We start from the raw sequence: 19,097 nt of genomic DNA on the forward strand, positions 1-19,097 counted from the left end.
TAAATATTTCAATGCAGACATCAAACTCTTGCCAATCATTGTGCTACGGCGAGACTCCGTTCTGATTTAATACCCAATAGGTTATACGCCCGTCTCCAGTGGGAGCAGTCGATGTAGGTATTTGACTATTTTGCAACAATAAGACTTAAATTGGTAATTAACCTTCATAATTCCGAAGCACTCCGAGAATAGAACCCCCATCATCCACGCTGCTTTGAGAGATACGCATTGTCAATGGTGGGAAATTGAGGGACTTGCAAGCAAATGAGCAGTCATTATCAGTGCTAAGCGGCTGCTAGGATAATGAAGACGCATCTCTAGAATTGAGAAAACCTTTAAATAATGACCCAGAGAACAAGACTTCTCCAGCACTGTGCATGTTGTAATCAAATTCATATGCATCCTTGAATGCGTATGCTGCAGCTATCTTCCACCCAAGATTGATCACGTTATCTCAAGAAATGGAGCAACATCTGGCAGTGAGCACCAGCTATTGTTTATGTTGTTGCATTAAGGGCTAAACGGACATTAAATGGCTCATTTCTGCATATTTAACTCCGACTGGGGAGCTGATGGTTTAATTTGCTGGGCAATGAATTTTAAATGAGGTTTACTTAAAATTCTGCTAATGCTGCTGAAGCCATTACACAGCCTACAGTTACAATGACAGGACGAAAGTTCTGCTTTGTCTTGTCAGCAACATCTACAAGTTAGCGGCTGCTTATGAATGACTGAACACCACTTTTTTGTTTAGGTTTTCAGCCTCCCTAAATACAATGAGCACAATATACGCAGGATGAGCAAAATAATAAACACCATAAACTATGGCATGACTAAAACTCTATTGGAAACACAGCCTGACACTAAAGTTTACTACGTTTAATTGCTGAACTAAGATCGATTAAGAGCACATGCACAATATGGTCAAAAGGTATGTACACTTGACACTTGACCAAGAGCCTGTTGGATATCCAATTTATTTATATGTAACGATGCACCACAAAACAGTTAAAAATCGGTGCACATGTGCCACGAATCAAATTGGTAATTCATGTTTGTTTGTTTATTAGGATTTTAACGTCATGTTTCACACTTTGGTTACATTCATGACAGGAACGGTAGTTGCTCATTACACAAGATTCATCAGTTCACACAAGATTATATCAAACACAGTCAAGGACAATTTAGTGTCTCCAGTTCACCTCACTTGCATGTCTTTGCACTGTGGGACATGCAAACTCCACACAGACTCCAAGGACCTGGACCGCCCCACCTGGGGATCAAACCCAGGACCTTCTTGCTGTGACGCGACAGTGCTACCCACTTAGCCACCGTGCCGCCTGGTAATTCATGTAAAATGAATCGATATTCACTTTTAACAGCAGAGGGCACTGGCGCTATTCACCTCGCCTGGTTGACGTCACTACAAAGAGTTGTATGGGATTTTCCAGGCAAATGTATTTATGTGAGGACACTTTCTTTATTTGAATTATTAATTTATTTATATAATGTGGAATTTGTTTTAAAATTTAATTTCAGTTTTTTTTTTTACAGTTTTTAGTTTTGTTTTGCATAGTTTCTACCTACCCCTGAAATTGTAAAGGGCATTCATTATTTAGATAAATAAAATATTTAATTTTTTTAAGAGAAATATTAAAAGGAAACTTCGTCATAATTTGTCTTCAATTTTATTTTATTTAAAAAAAAAACGGGAAAACATCGTATCGTGAATCATATCGCATCATATGTAGAGTGTATCGTTACATCCCTAGTGTCCATTCAGTGTAAATGCCTTTATAAGGTCAGACACTGATCTTAAACATTAAGGTCGGGTAAAGTCTATGCATAGAGCACTGGAGTTCCTCCACAACAAGCTACTTAAACCATGTCCTCTTGATGGAAAAAAGCCTTTCTCAAATTGCTGACACAAAGTTGGAATAATTAAATTTAATTTAATTACTGCTTTTGATGAATGTATCCAAAACACCTAAACTTACAAAAAAAACTCATTTTCAGATACTTAAAAAAGTAAATAAATAAATAAAAAAAAATGTCTTTATTCTCTTGAACCTTTATTTATCTGACAAAATTACAATTAAATGTTGTAATTTTTTCGTTGTGCAAGTTTAATTGTATTTTGTTAACATGAAAAAATGAATGTAATACCTGCAAAATACTCAAAAACCAATTAACCAAAGTCTCACCACTTTGTGCCAACTTAAAGAATTGTCAATTGGTTCAAAAGAACATTTCTCATTGTGAAAATAGTTGAAAATAATTGAAATCAATCACCATCTATTGTACATACTGTAAGAAGATTTAGGGAATCCTGAGAAATCGGACAAAAAAACAGTTAAATGTGAATGAACTTCAAGCTTTCAAGACAGTACTGCACGAGAAACAATCATGCTACTGATCTAAATATAGCCACATGGGTTCGGGACTACTTCAGAAAACTGTGGTCACTTAACAGTCTACCACTGCATCAAGAAATGCAACCTGAAGTTTTTATTCAAAAAGAAAGCCGTACATCAGATCTATATTGAAATGTTGCCTAGTTCTATGGGTTAGAGCTCAACTCAGATGGCCAGAAAGACAGATGGAATGTGTGCAACATTTCAGCTTGTTTTTAAAGAAACAGACGTCAAATTTTTCTGTGCTGAAAACACAAAGGAGCATTTATAATCAAAGAGCAGAAACTAACCAGGTTATGGGGGTGCATTAGCGCCCACAGCATGGATGACCTGCATATATGCGAAGGTACCACTGGGACATATACGGTCATCAAAATGACATCTTTTACTGGGAAGTCCATAATTATATCAGCAAGACAATGCCATGCCTCATTCTGCATGCACTGCAACAGTGTGGCCTCGACACCAGGTGAGCAACTGCTGAGCAGTTAAAGTTTTGTGTCAAACAAGAATGGACATAATGGTGAGAATTATTAAGCCAAAAGATTGCTTTACGTGCTTGTAAACAGCCAACAAATCCGAGGTAACTTTACAAGAAAGTGAACCCTTTTATTTCATAACACTAATGGATTTTATTTCATAACACTAATGGATTAATCGTCGAGGATGTGAGATATCTCCAAGTCGGGACAAGACCGATTTATTCAAGTCCAATTTATCATTTATAAAGCGATTTTTATTGTGTTTAAACAGTGTTTTTAGATGTGGCAGTAGTAGATGATTTTTTAAAATGCTAAAAGTTTAAGAAGATCAGTGTGTATTAATTTCTGAATGGCTGTTGCGAATGAGTTGTAGATCAGTGGCACATGTTAATGATGTCATCAAGCGTGAATGGCAATAAACGACACTCGTCATGTAATGTGAATTACATATACTGTATATTGTCTGGCTCTTTAAGAATATTAAGTGTACAATGCTAGGGTATAGGGAGCGAGTGTGTAGGGAAGAGATTAGAAAATGATAGTCTCCGGCTGTGCTATGTTCTGTGTTTACACTGAGCGTGTGTGTGACATTAAAGTAGCGTTCTCGTGAAAACCCACTCGAATGTCTGAACATTGAATTATTTTACAACACTCTGTTGGAACGTATCTTTGTGTTTTATTTGCTTTATACACAAACAATGGCCTTATTTACATTAAGTGTTATTTTACATTAAGTGTTATTTACATTAAGTGTTATTTACATTAAGCTACAGTATCAAATCGGATTACAGGTTTTTTTCCTTCCGATATCCGATCCAGTGAGTTGGGCCAATATTGGACCGATACCGAGTATTGGATCGGTGCCAGCCCTAATATTTTCTGATAAAATATTTTTAAAAGTGGTATTTTTACGTGTCCTAAATTACCAGATTTAAACACTAACTTTTAAACACTTTCACTTTTTGTGAAGATCTGATCCATTTAAGAACTGGAGTATTTGTTTAAAAAAATGGAAACAAAACATTCGATTACAAACCAGTCAGATCTTACGTGACAGCATTTGATGAATGAACTTACATATTTTTGATGGCAGAGACTGGCGCTCTTACTTATCAGCTGATTACTAATAATTATTAGTTTAAATTACATTATTTTGTCCATCACCTGCATATAACAAAGAAGGTTGTATTTTTCTCTTTAGTTAAAACAGCTATAATTTAAACCCAGTAATTATAGAGGTGTTGAGAAGTCTACCTATTCCTTTTTTAGCTGAAAGACAGAAGATGTGAATCTCACACTGGTGAGCACAGCATGATGGCTCACTCGAAGCTGTGTGAAAGTAACAAAATAAACCGACAGCACAAGGTGTAAAACACAAAGGAGCTTTATTTTTCCTACTACTTCAACAATGAGATCTACTTCTTATATGATTTAAATAAAACATACAGACGTAGTGTACATGTGGTATATCACCTACAATGCATCTCTGTCCCAGAAAGGACTGTTTGTCTCTAATAATTTGGTGTTTAAAAGACAACCTTGTATGTATAATTAAACATATGTAGAAGCCAGAGATGGGGAGTCCGAGTCGCACGTAAGTCGCACACACAGCGACTTCAGACTCGGACACGTTTCAAATGACTCGTGACTTGCAAAAAATTGCAACAAAAGTCGGCAGCATGTGTTAACATTAGTTACATCATTGTGATTGTGTCATCGCAATGAGTACATGTTCCAGCCAGCTTCCGGCATAGTGATAAAGTGTCACTCCCCACTCCCTCCTTAGTGCACTTTACTGGAACAGCTGGTGTGAAGGAAACGCTCCTACAGAACTGGCACTCATGGTTGAAAGGCCACTTTCTGAACCAATCAGACCTTCTGATTTTTATTTTTAGTAAGAAATGCTGTTATTTGTATTTATTTAGTTTGCAGCGTCACACAAATGATTGTCAATGAAACACTTGACTGGCTCTCTAACGAGTTAGTGTTTTACTTCACAACTGGGAAAAGTTTGGAGGTTTTTAATTCTAAGCACATTTACAAACTAACAGATTATATTCCTAATGGGACACACGGTTATGAATTTAAAATCATCTAGAAGAACATAAGCTCAGGTAAGCAGTGATTATCTTTTTTTTTTTTTGCAGTGTTTTGGCTTTTGTTTTGCAATGAAAACAAAATGTATCAGTTTAAGCTTTCAACTGGTACCTTCTTGTTACAGAAATTACATTCATTTGCACAATGACTAGGAAAGTAAAGGCACTAGTAAAATGGCAAAATACAGTTGCTAATTTGTTGTTTTTTATCTGAACTTACAGATTATTTGTTTATTCTACGCTACATTTGCAATATGTTTTGTGTACAATATATTGACTCGTGACTTGACTCGGACTCTAGCCTGATGACTCGTGACTTGACTCGGACTCTAGCCTAAAGACTCGTGACTTGACTCGGACTCTAGCCTAAAGACTCGTGACTTGACTCGGACTCTAGCCTAAAGACTCGTGACTTGACTCGGACTCTAGCCTAAAGACTCGTGACTTGACTCGGACTCTAGCCTGATGACTCGTGACTTGACTCGGACTCTAGCCTAAAGACTCGTGACTTGACTCGGACTCTAGCCTAAAGACTCGTGACTTGACTCGGACTCTAGCCTAAAGACTCGTGACTTGACTCGGACTCTAGCCTAAAGACTCGTGACTTGACTCGGACTCTAGCCTAAAGACTCGTGACTTGACTCGGACTCTAGCCTAAAGACTTGTGACTTGACTCGGACTTTAGTGTATATCTGACAATCAGTGTATATCAGCCAAATTCAACTTCAACACAATTAGTAAGAAAAATAAATAAATAAATGAATGTCTTGCAACATTATTTTACTTAAGATACTGAATATTACTTGTGGGATTCAGTCCACAAGGCACAAGTTGTCTAACCTGGTGCTAAACCTTAATGCTTTCTCTGCGACTCCCAGCTCAATTATAAAAAAAAGTTGGGCATCACAATTGATTCAGACTCTCTTTTGATGCACACATGGGAAACACTATTAGATTCATAAACAGCTCCAGTTGGTTTAAAACACAGCAGCTCGAGGGCTGATTAGAACTGAAAGGTTTCTATTTCTGCACTGGCTGCCAATAAAATTCTGCATCGATTACCAACCTATAAAGCACTACATGGCCTGGTTTCACAATAATCAGTGAACTTATTAAACAGTACAAGTCAGTGTATTCACTTACTTCACAGGATTCAGAGGAAATGCTACATTTAGTTCCTAGATTAAAAAAACAGCAGAAGGAAGAGAAGTGTCATGCATGGCTCAACAACTTAACACACATTTGTTCAAAATTCATAGAAAATCTGTCCAGATTAAAAGCGTATTTATTTACTCGGGTTTTACTCGTTTAGTTCTAGTAAAACAGGGTGTGGCTCCAGTCCCTGGGTCTGGGCAGTCTGGTGATCTTACAGTCTGTTCCACCTGGTTTTATGCGATATGTTAGCTCATCTGGCTGTGCTCAGTTTTGGCCCTAAAGAACCAAGACCGTCCATCCCGGCTTTAGACAAAAACACAGAGCTGTCGTTCTGCCTCTTATACTGTATATGATCACTCAAATTTGGTGATGTGGAGGAGGTGGGCGCTGATGTCCTGAGAGAGGCCTCATGGCTGTGGTACCTCCTAGTTTATTTAAGCTGTTATAATTGGGGATGCTAGAGCCTCATGCTATACTATGCACATTTGACATCTTATAATGAACGAGATTGCAGCTCTGTTTATTTAAGTGGTTCTGTGAACCTTTTCACCCACCTGAGGCTAAAGCTTGTATGTTTGAAGCTTATATGTCAACAATGCCATTTCTGCTGTATGTAATGGAAATCACTGACAGCACACACAATGTCCAGAGACTCATTATGTCTACTCACTATATTCTACCACAGACTGATTAATTTTATATTTAATGATCTAGTGCTGGACAATAATTCGATATCGATATATATCGCGATAGAAAATGTTTCAATAACGGTGATATGATTTTTAAACAAATTCGATCGATTTGCATACGTCAGTGCGTGATGACGTACGGCACAGGCACAAAGCCAGTGCTCAGCGTTACCGCTCTGATTACACTCCGCTACAACACGGTGGATATTAGCGGCTAAATGAGTTTAACAGCTGTGAGTGAACGAGCATCCACAGTTAAAAGAGAAGCAGTAGAAATAGTTGATAAGAGAGGAAAGACTAGACTCTTTTTTCTGTATTCTTTAAGCACAACATCTGCTGCAGCAAATTCTGCAGCAACTCTTAAGCACTTTTTATATTCTTTACCCTGGTTGAGCACTTTTGTTCGAAAATGTTTACATACAAATAATAATCAGTCCATGTTGTGGATTAAGGTTAGTTAAGACCAGAGGTGGAAAGTAACGAATTACATTTACTCGCGTTACTGTAATTGAGTGTACTTTTTTGTTTTTTTGTGTACTTATACTTTTTAAATAAGATCCGTTACTGAGTAAAATAATAAACGCTAAAGAAATTGTGTCTGGGAAACTGCTGCAGTGAATTCTGCGACGGGGAGTCACATCTTTTGTCTCGGTTCCTTTTAAAGAGCCGTATATATACATAAAGCGCAAATCGATTCCGTATTTTTTTCAGTTTAAAGGGCCGTTCAATAGATTCAAATAGTTCTAAGACACATCACTAGTGGTTATACAGTTTAAAAAGGTTTTATGGGACTAAAATGACACATTACACATCCCTAAATGTTTTAACTGTTGTATCAACATGTTTCTTCTATTATATTTGAATTAAAAACAACTATTGTGAGATTTATATCCACTTGTCCTGTTTGCATTACACAGAAGAGACCCCTCCTCTCCTGTTAATAAAGTAACTACGTAAAGTTTACTCTGAGTACATTTTAAATGAGTTACCTTTTACTTAAGTAGATTTTTAGACTAGTAACTTTACTCATACTTCATTAAATTCATTAAAGTAATAGTACTTTTACTTTCAATATTTTAGGACTCTTTCCACCTCTGGTTAAGACATATGTTAATATATTATATTATATATTGTCAAAGCTTATGTTTATTTGAGAATTATGTTGTGTTTATGTAGTTAAGTTGTAACGGGTGAGATTTCATAGACTTTGCAAATAAATTTTTCAGAGGTTCGCAGGTACAGCCTTTCAATGTTGGTGTTCCTGGCAGTTTTTCTGACATTTGTATTATTCATATCGATATCGGAATTATATCGTATCGACCGAAATTAGGAGTTATATCGTGATATAAATTTTAGCCATATAATGATCCAGCCCTATAATGATCTTATATCATTTAATCATAAAAATATGTTTAATTGTAGTGGTTGTAGCACATAATTGACAGGTTGGTGCCTGCTCGACAACCAGGAGGTGTCGGTGGGTGAGGGCAGTATGACCAATTCGGCACCTGGTTATAATTGTCTGGTCTTGCCTATTTAAGAAGTCTCGGTTGTGTTTAACATTGATGTGGGGAGATATTTCATGGTCGGAATGTATCTCCAAGCAATCTCTTTGTTTCTTGCTTCCTTCGCCAAGCTATCTGCTTTTTCATTACCTTCTACGCCACTATGACTGGGAATCCAGCAGTAGACAATGAAAACTCCTCGGGTGTAAAGTTCTTCGCCCATTTTAAGCAGTTCTTGGATGATTGGGTGATCTGTTCTCATGAACTAAAGAGCTTGCATGCAGGATTTAGAGTCAGAACAAATCACGTAGTGTTTATAGGGACTAATAATTATGTGTCTGATGGCCAAAAGGAGCGCATGAGCCTCTGCAGTGAATATTGAGGCATGATGAGGGAGACGGATACTTTTACAGTGGCCGTTGGTATAAAAAAAAAAAGCGCTGCACCCACATGGGTCTCTGTTTTCGATCCGTCCGTAAAAATAAAGCTGTGTTTTGGAAATCTAAGTCTAATTGAGCTGTATAAGGATAGGTAGTCAAGTAGTCACATAGTCTGTTTTGAGGACTTAGTTACATTAAGCATTACATTCGGTTTCCTCAGATTCCAGGGAGCAGGTAGTGGGGCCTACCGGGATATTTAAAGTGGTCAGTATGGGGCCAATTTGCAGGCCAAGGGGTCTGATTAGGTGGGGTCTGGCATCATAGAGATGAGCAGGTGAGTCACCAAAGATGGCTTGATACATGGGATTATTTTTGTTATCCTGAACTCTAAGGGCTGTTTGTAAACTGACCTGAAGTCTTCTGAATGGGAGAGGGGGTTTCTGGTCAAATAAAAAAAATCTAAGACGACATCCACAGGCTGCCTAACACCCCATTGTTAATATATATATATACTAAATGTAGGGTAATTAATAAAGTACACCAATAGATCTATTAGAGGAGCTTACTTGGATGTACACAATTAAGTATGGGGGGGGGGGGGGGGGGTCCAATTACAATAATGGTTGCAGCTCTACCTTTAATAGTTTATCTAAATTTTACTTTAAACTTTAGAGGCACTCTTGCTTTTTAAGTGATTTTTAAGCCAAAAACACTGCCAGAATTTAATCTTCGGTTCTGCATAGAAATTCATTCATTCGTTCAAGAAAAGGCTCTCAGTGTAATGATCATCATTAGAAGTGCAGATCTACTCAAACAAGTGTGCATTATGTAATGCATCTAAATATCTCTAATGCACTCGTGCACCAGTCATGCCGATATTGCGTTTTGTTGTTAATACATTAATGAATTAATTTTGAGCCTCTGAGACAATATTATATTATAATTAAAGCTATATTCTAAATGCAGTAAAGGTAAATGTACCTAGGAGGATTTGAGGCCAATTTATGAGAGTAATTTATTGCTAGTGCTTCATGGTGTATGACTAAGTAAATGCCTTAATATTTAATGTGACCTACATTTTAAACTTGTATTAATGAATTATATATGCATCATTAATCTTGCTGCATCAGAAATAAGACATTGCAAAATATATGATTTTACCTGTATTTTAGTATTTATTCCAGATTTTGGTTTTAAGTGTTTAATAAACATTATTTAAAACAAATCTTTGTTGTAAATGTTATGTCAGTCATCACACTAGAAAACACTGAATACTGGGGTGAAATGGGTCATTAAAAAATAAAAATGATTTATGATATATGAACAATCTAAAAGTGATTAATATTTGAAAATAAATCTCACAGGAACACTGTTGTTAATCAAAACTGTTGCACCAGCAAACAAACCCAAGTGACAACCAAACCCAGTTTACTCCGATTTTTACGTTCTGAGCATCTACTCTTCAGTTCAGAACTACAACTACCTGTATGGCAGCTTAGATCTTCACATTTAGGGTGCCTGGATTGTCCCTCTTTGAGATTCAAGTGTGCATGTACAGTAAGATTTACTCTTTCAATGTACTTATACACTGATCAGCCATAACATTATGACCACCTCCTTGTTTCTACACTCACTGTCCATTTTATCAGCTCCACTTACCACATAGAAGCACTTTGTAGTTCTACAATTACTGACTGTAGTCTATCTATTTCTCTACATACTTGTTTAACCTGCTTTCACCCTGTTCTTTAATGGTCAGGATCCCCACAGGACCACCACAGAGCAGGTATTATTTAGGTGGTGGATCATTCTCAGCACTGCAGTGACACTGACATGGTGGTGGTGTGTTAGTGTGTGTTGTGCTGGTATGAGTGGATCAGACACAGCAGCGCTGATGGAGGTTTTAAACACTGTGTACACTCACTGTCCACTCTATTAGACACTCCTACCTAGTTGGTCCACCTTATAGATGTAAAGTCAGAGATGATCGGTCATCTATTGCTACTGTCCGAGTTGGTCATCTTCTAGACCTTCATCAGTAGTCACAAGACGCTGCCCACGGGGCGCTGTTGGCTGGATATATTTTTGGCTGGTGGACTATTCTCAGTCCAGCATGGACAGTGAGGTGTTTAAAAACTCCATCAGCGCTGCTGTGTCTTATCCACTCATACCAGCACAACACACACTAACACACCACCATCATGTCAGTGTCACTGCAGTGCCAAGAAACATTATTTAAAACTAACTGGAGTTGTAAATGTTGTCACTTATCACATTAGAAAACACTAAATATTGGACCATTAGGTCCTGTTAATGCCAAACTGAAACAGGTACCTCTAAAACTAGAACATATAGTAGTGAACAGGTGGCCAGTTTCAAAGAGGTTTTTAATAAGTCTCAAACTGTTTGCATCATAGCCGTAGCCCAGCACCTCTGGTACATTAATTTTCCCAATTAAATAGTTTAAGCTTTTTTCAAGACAAAATCGCAGTTAATGAAGGCTATCACCAGTTGGCTATGACACCATTTGATATGCATAATGTGTTCAAGCATTAAAGCAGTCCAGAGCCTTTTCCTTATCGCCTTGTTAAGGTGCCAGAGAAATGACTGTCCTCATTATCTTTATATCTCCTTGGAGTTTTAGAAAATCTTTGTGATGATCCTCCTGCAAAGGAACACATTTACATAAAAATAATTCCTAAATTATTACAATAGTTCATTCTGAGGCCCTTAGAAAAGCACAAGGCAAAGATAAACATGACATTCTGTGTCTTCGTGAAGTGGCTAATAACCTTAAGATGACAAAGGTGGCGGCAAATAAATGACACACAAGTGTATACATCCACTCAGAATAGAATATTAAATAGAACACACTGTCAGCTGCAGGATTACTGGCTCACTTGAAGGTAATGGGTATGAAAATTTAATCTTAAAGTTATTCTAAGAACGCAAACAAGAAATGATCTCCCCATTAAAGCAACATTAAGAGAACCATGCACTAAAATTATTACTGAAATTAAATAATGTTCTTATTTAGTTTATTTTGAATTAGGTTCACCTGTTTTACTGAAGGATCAATAGGTGACACAACGGCCAAATTCCTTTAGCCATGGATCAACATGTCAAAGACTAAAATACTTTTTCACTTTTATAAACACAGCAGTGGCTATATAAAACAGTTAAATGTTTTAATGTCCATATCCAGCCCAGATCTACAGAGGGATCTTTTCAAAAGAGGATGCAAATGTATTTTGCCCCATGCCCAGTTAAGATCATGAGTAAAGAGTCAAACATCATTTTTTTATAATACGCAGATGGTAGCATTTTGGGGTCACCGAGTTTTAAAGGTTACAAATAAACAATTGAAATCTGCTTTTTAACAAAATTCTATTGTGAAATGGAACAAACATAAAGCTTTTTGCCAACGAACACTGAATGAGGTAGTGTATTAGTGCATAAAAAAAAGACTGTTAAGAAAGCATATCAGCACTTCCTCACTTCCAGCTGTTTGGATAATCTAAGGCAGATGGGACGCCTTTGTCATATATACATCTACACATGTACGGTACAATGAAATGCTTTTCCACATTTCCCAGCTTGTTTGTGCAGGTCATCCATTGCAAGGCACCCTGTTGCTGAGAGGGTTAAAAGTGCCAGCTTGGCAGATCCAGGATTCAAACCCTCAACCTTTTAATTAGTAGCAAAGAGCTGTCCCCACTGAAGACCATAGAAAAGCTGTGATACATGACATAGTGGATTCTATTAAGCACCAGGTAATTTTGAATAACTGTCTTGTTTCTGCCAAGTTAAAATTAGTTATAGATCTACCAGAATGACTTCTAAAAAAAATACAAAAAAGAGGACTGTAATAAACGCCCATCACCACTCCCTCTCTTCCAGCTGTTTGGATAATCTAAGGCAGATGGGACGCCTTTGTCATATATTCATCTACACATGTACAGTACAATGAAATGCTTTGTCTGCATTAACTCTCAATTTATTTAGAAACTAGGGTCAGAGCACAGGTCATCCGTTGTATGGCACCCTATTGCTGAAAGAGTTAAAAGTGCCAGCTTGGCAGAGCCAAGATTCAAACCCTCAACCTTTTAATTAATAGCACAGAGCTCTCCCCACTGAGCTACCACTGTCCAATAAAGATATGGTCGAGAATCTTTAACTACAAAGGCTGTTAGGATACACAACCAGGTAATTTTAAATAACCCTCTTGTTTCTGCAGAATTGATTATGGATCTTCCAGCATGATGGATGATTTATAGAATCAAGCTTTACCATACATAAACCAGTGCCCTGACCTAAACCTTATTAAAATTGAAAGAAGAGTCCACAAGAGAAAACTTTTACGGTAAAAAACACAGCCTTAAAAAAACACCACCAATAAATAAGTAACAGGCCATTTATAAAGCAGAACCTCAGAATCTTTGAAAAAAAAAGCCTCTTTGAAATATTTTAAATTAGGTGTCGGAAAACTTATCGATGCCATCACCACCTTACCCTACCTACCCTCCTCAACCAGCCTATTATTTTAAAATGACAGCAAACTCCAGAGAAGAAAGTGCAGAGCCTGTCTTCCTGTTGCATTTATCCACAGAACCTGATCAGAATTCATGGCTCTCTAATGAGTCTTCCTCCCAGCGAGGCGAAGGCGCTCGCTTTTGATGCTACGAGCTTACAGCAGCACTGTAAGGGAAGCGAGGGAATCAATATGGACTCTTTCACCCACTGCAGGTTCAGCTGCATATGGTCATCCTTCCTAAAGGATCATGCAGACAATCCCTGACTTACGTATGAATAATGTAGCTAAGCATGAATATGTAAATCCTGCACAGTAACGGACAGTGGCGTATCTATTATAGATGAGCTTAGGTGAAAGGAATAAGACTCTGGGTGATAACTTTATAGCCCTGATATAGTGCTTTCCATCACTAAAGAGGTGATATGACTAGGAGGGTAGCCACAACATGTTAATAAATGAGATCCTGAGAGACTCGCTGAATTATCTACGGGTTTTCGTTTTTACCTCTGAGCTATTAACACCAATGACGTCTTCAATTATGGCCAGTTTGCGAGACTGACAGAATGGAGTCGACGCACTTCAGCTCATTTAGTCATTCTAGTTCAAAAACTAATCAGAAATCTGGTCAATCTGATCCTATTTAACAGCCAGAGCTCATCAAAAGTCTCTACAGACATGAACAATCCAGGCCAATCTATAAAAAAAATCAATCCTTTAACTTTAGCTAGGGTAAAGGCATTTAGCTAGAGTACTATACTGTACATAAATACTACACATCTTTTATAAGGATGAAGGCAGAAAGTACATGAACCCAGTTGTTTTTGAACCTACTGTTTTTGCTTTTGTTCGGTCAGTCTGAAGCGTAAACGCCCCCTCTATCACCGCTCCCCCTCCTCCGGCAGTTTGAATAATCTAGGGCAAATGGAATGCATTTATTAGTCAGTCATATATACATCTACACATGTACAGTACAATGACATTCTTATTATATCTAGACTTCTTTGTAAGGGTTAGCCATTGTACGGCGCCCCTGGAGCAGAGAGGGTAAAAAGCCTTGCTCCAGGACTCAACAGTGGCTGCAAGACAGAGCTGGGATTCAAACCAACAACCTTTTAATTGGTAACCTACAGCTCCACCCACTAGGCTTCCAGTTTTGAAATGATGCGTGCTGTTAAAGCAGCACACGGGCACTTATACCTCCCCTCCGGCACCACCAATCAGAGGTGCTTTCAGAGATATTTTCTTGGAATGTCAGGAGGGCACAGATTACAGTATCATGCCCACCTGCCATACCACCAATGGCCAGCATGGAGGCGCATAAAGGGGCATTGAGACACAGATGACTGACAGCACCAGTTCCTTTATAGCCAGTCTCTACACCTCATTAAGGGTTAATTTGCTGCAGTTGGAAGAAATCTCTTCATAATCCCTGTTTCAGGACCTGTTCTGTCAGTCGTCTGCACCTCCCTGTCTCGATGCCAGCCATTAGTGGTGACTTTTATTGATTTCAATGTGGTTTGCTGAGTGAAACTATTTAGGTACAGTTCATAAATGCTGCCATGTTGGGTTTAAAGACATGTTTGGCATTTAAATAAACCAAAGCCAATGACAAAAATGCAAACATCATGTGACTCAGTGTTCTAGACATCTGAATTGGCTAAAGCACTTGGCATTTGACAAAATATTTTAGGTACCTCCCAAAACAAAATGTCTAATCACAGAAAACAAACCTTTATGGCACCACATGGGTTTTTGCTGTAAAGATTCCTAGGGCTAGCTGAGTAGACCAGACCACCATAAGCCTGCCACTGGTTTTCTATGGGTACTTAATTGCCCTCCTATCACCTAAAAATGATAGAACGTGAATTGGCTATTTCATATTTGGGTTAACATTGTTTTATGTGTCTAGACTGATGCTGGGGAACTATTTACAGATATTTAAAGGCTGGGACACAAAAGGGGTATGAGACTGTGTCATGTTGGCTCTTGTTAATCTGAAGAGTTTTCTGCCCTTTGCTTTTGTATTTTAAAAGACTGAGTACCTGGATGAAGGTTATGGTCAATGCTTATACTGATCAGAAACTGTAAGGAGGCACTAAGCATAATTAAAACCATGAAAATAAATTACTTTTACTCCGTAGAATAGCTTTAGCCTCTGAACTTAGATAATGCTAGTAGAATTCATTTAACCCACTTATATTAGGTTAAACTTCCGCTACAGTCTTACAATGGAGGTATTGAGATGTACCTTTGCTTGGCACTGTGGTAGCCTTAGACATTACAGTATTCAAGGTATATATGATGGATTTAGGTCATACACTACAACTGTTATGTAGCAGTAAATTCTAATGCAAACTATATTTTAAAGATATTACAAAACATTCTCTCGAAAGTACCAACTAGGGCTGGCTCAATCTCCAAACCAGGACAAGATTGGTTTTATCTCAGGTGAGTGATTTATCATTTATAAAGCCATTTTTATTGTGTTTAAACAGTGTTTTTAGATGTGGCAGTAGTAGATGATTTTTAAAAATGCTTAAAGTTTAATTAGATCAGTGTGTTTTAATTTCTGAATGGCTGTTGCGGATGAGTTGTAGATCAGTGGCACATGGTAATGATGTCATCAAGAGAGAGCTGGCAATAAACAGCGCTCTGTTGGAACGTATCTTCGTGTGTTATTTGCTTTACACACAAACAATGGTTTTATTTACATTAGGTTTTATTTACATTAAGCAACAGTATCGGATAGGATTTTAAGTTTTTTTCCTTCCGATATCCAGTTCAGTGATTTGGGTCAATATTGGACCGATACTGATACAGAGTATCAGATCAGTGCCAGCCCTAGTATCAACCCAGCTACAAACAACAATCGATTTCTGCTACAATCATATTTAAGAGTAAGTAACAAAAGCACTTTTTTTTCCAAAACTGGGTTCCAGACCCACAGGGACTATGATTAAAAAAAGCAGCTTATAAGGACGTAGCACAACAATGAAAATGATTCATACAAACACTGTACTAATTCTGCATGCCCAGTTGTAACTCCTGTCTCATACATCTGCACATATGAAGTTTAAATAAGGTTAAATAAGGGCAACGTGATGTACGCAGCCTTACAGACACAGTCATTCGCTGTGAGGCAAAATTCACTACAGCTGACTCAAACGCCTATGACACATGACTACTTTATTTACAATGTGAATCTCCACATATTGTATTTTCTTTTGTATGTATACTGTTGCAAGAAAAGCTTATCATCATAATTAATATTATTACACTGGGCCAGTGATAGCTCAGTGGTTAAGGTACTGGACTAGTAAACAGAAGGTTGCCGGTTCAAGCCCCACCACCACCAAGTTGCCACTGTTGGGTCCCTGAGCAAGGCCCTTAACCCTCAATTGCTCATTGTGTAAGTCGCTTTGGATAAAAGCGTCTGCTAAATGATGTAAATGTAAAATGTAAATGTAATAAATCAATTATTAATTATAATGATAATTCCTTTAAAATATCGGACGCATTCTCACTCACTCACTCACCTGACTCACTTTCTTAACCGCTTATCCAATCAGGGTCACGGGGGGTGCTGGAGCCTATCCCAACTTTTCAATGGGCGCAAGGCACACAGTAACACCCTGGATGGGGCACCAGTCCATCGCAGGGCAGACACACATACACACACCCATTCACCTATAGGGCAATTCAGTGTCTCCAATTAACCTGACTGCATGTTTTTGGACTGGGGATGTAACGATTCACCACAATACAGTTAATAACTGATTCAAAAATTCCATGAATGAAATTGATTTGACATGTAAAATTAATTGATATTTACTTTAAACAGCAGAGGGCACTGGCGCCATACACCTCGCCTTGATGACGTCATGGTGCTATACACCTGGTTGCCAAATTTGGGGGGTTTCAGCCAAATTTGGCTTAATTCAAAATAGTTTTGCATAGTATGTACCTACCTCAGAAGTAAAAGGGCATTCATTATTTAGATGAATAAAAAATAATCACAAATGCGGTATTTTATTTTCTTTTTTTAAGAGAAATAATAAAAGAAAACTTTGTCTTCAAATTCATAAAAAAAAAAAAAAAAAGAAATCGGGGAAAAAATCGTATCGTGAACCCAGTATCATGAATCGCATCGTATCATGGGCAGAGTGTATCGTTACATCCCTTTTTTGGACTGTGGGAGGAAACCCACGCAGACATGGGAAGAACATAAAAACTCCACACAGAAAGGACCCGGACCGCCCTTCTTGCTGTGAGGCGACAGTGCTACCCACCGAGCCACCGGTGGCCATGCTGGATGCATTCTGCCTAAATTAATTACGTACAAACATTTACACATTTTATGACATTGACATGACAAATGCAGACTGGGAGAAAAAAAAACAGCTTAACCATGGGGAAAAAGATCTTCACCAAGTCAGGTGTTCTGTATATTGAGAAGATTTTAGATGAGGTTTTGAAGGTGCCTGTCCTACAAAAAGGTACACAAGAGCTGATAAAACCATCTGATTCAACATTTCAGAGGACCTACAAGAGGAATTACAGTGGTACCTTGAAACTGGGTTCTGGGAGTGGCGTCGAGTTTAAAAGGCGTTGAGTTTTAAGGTATTTTTTCCCATAAGGATGTATGGGGAAACCTATGGAAATATATTTTAGACTTATGTAAAATAATGGGGTTGTTTTTGACATTTATAGACTGAAAATAACACAAATATAATATTAAACACTGAAATAAAATGCTGATTCTTACAATCTTAGTACCTCGACCTGTAACACAAGTTTAAAAGTGAAACAGGAGGAAAATCCAGATAAACATAGATACATGTGGGGCTTTCAGAGTGAATCTGATGGTTATTCCACACAAATTTGATTCATTCTTCGGTGGTCATGGTGATGGTGAACGCTGGCGCATTTGGCTGCCGCTACCGTTGCCGTATTTTGTTTTATTTTATTTTATTTTAATCGTAATTTTCTTTCATTTTCATCTTTTCGCACACTCCTGTGGTCACTAGCCATTTGTGCATTTTTGGGTCGTGAGAGATAATGCTGGTGCGTTTGAATGCCGCTTCTCCCCCGGTGAAACTGTTTGAACGGAAACATTGCACGAAACATTTTACTGGATTTTATGCATTGGATTTGGGATCTTTTTTACTGTGCTTGTGCTGCTGATGCTTCTATGATGTGGAGCGGTGTATCCGGAGCAGTGAGAGTTAGCGGATTAACTGTTTTCTGTGTCCGCTGCTCTGTGTAACATCTGCTGTTGTGTCTAACTGTCAGTGTGGATGGTTTTGAATTGCTCCTTTGGCTGCTGGGATTGGATGGCTGGAGTCTCTGCAACTTTTCTGGTCTAGACAACGTCTCATCATGACGATGGAGCGCTCTTACAGTGAACTCTATGCTCTGGGACATTCACGGTATAAACCTCCAACATCTTTACTGCTCCACCGCGACCTTGGTATTTTGCAAAGGCCTAAATATTCCCACCGAGCCTCAGGTCGGACTTCTGTTTACCAACAGCATGCTAACAGCAACATTCCCTCACTCTGGTCACTGCAACGCCGTGAGGTTGCCAAGGTGATGCTAGGCTCCTCCCACCAGAAGTACAGAAATCTCATCTGCAGCAGCGTTCAAACCCCCTCAAAACATCTTTTCCAGCTGACTCAGAACTTTGCCATGTTTGGTGTTTCCTATGTTTGTAAATGTGTATTTTATTTATTTCTTGCTTAGTAAATGTGTATTTTATTTATTTCTTGTTTAGTAAATGTGTATTTTATTTATTTCTTGCTTAGTAAATGTGTATTTTATTTATTTCTTGCCTAGTAAATGT

At 38.0% G+C, this 19,097-nt stretch overlaps 1 protein-coding gene across 4 annotated transcripts in view; it reads right to left on the reverse strand.

Annotated features, from left to right (window-relative positions):
- Positions 1–19,097, reverse strand: part of hs3st1l1 (heparan sulfate (glucosamine) 3-O-sulfotransferase 1-like1) — a 201,967-nt gene that overhangs the window by 74,352 nt on the left and 108,518 nt on the right. For 3 of the 4 annotated variants that reach the window (XM_062995248.1, XM_062995249.1, XM_062995247.1), the window contains exon 2: positions 14,087–14,167. The gene's annotated coding sequence lies outside the window, so the exon portion shown is untranslated. Of the gene's footprint in view, positions 1–11,134; positions 11,387–14,086; positions 14,168–19,097 lie in introns of those variants that run through there. The other variant, XR_010012405.1, reaches the window with a different exon arrangement.

The sequence above is a fragment of the Trichomycterus rosablanca genome, chromosome 5 (genome assembly GCF_030014385.1).
Source record: "Trichomycterus rosablanca isolate fTriRos1 chromosome 5, fTriRos1.hap1, whole genome shotgun sequence".
Classification (NCBI taxonomy): domain Eukaryota; kingdom Metazoa; phylum Chordata; class Actinopteri; order Siluriformes; family Trichomycteridae; genus Trichomycterus; species Trichomycterus rosablanca.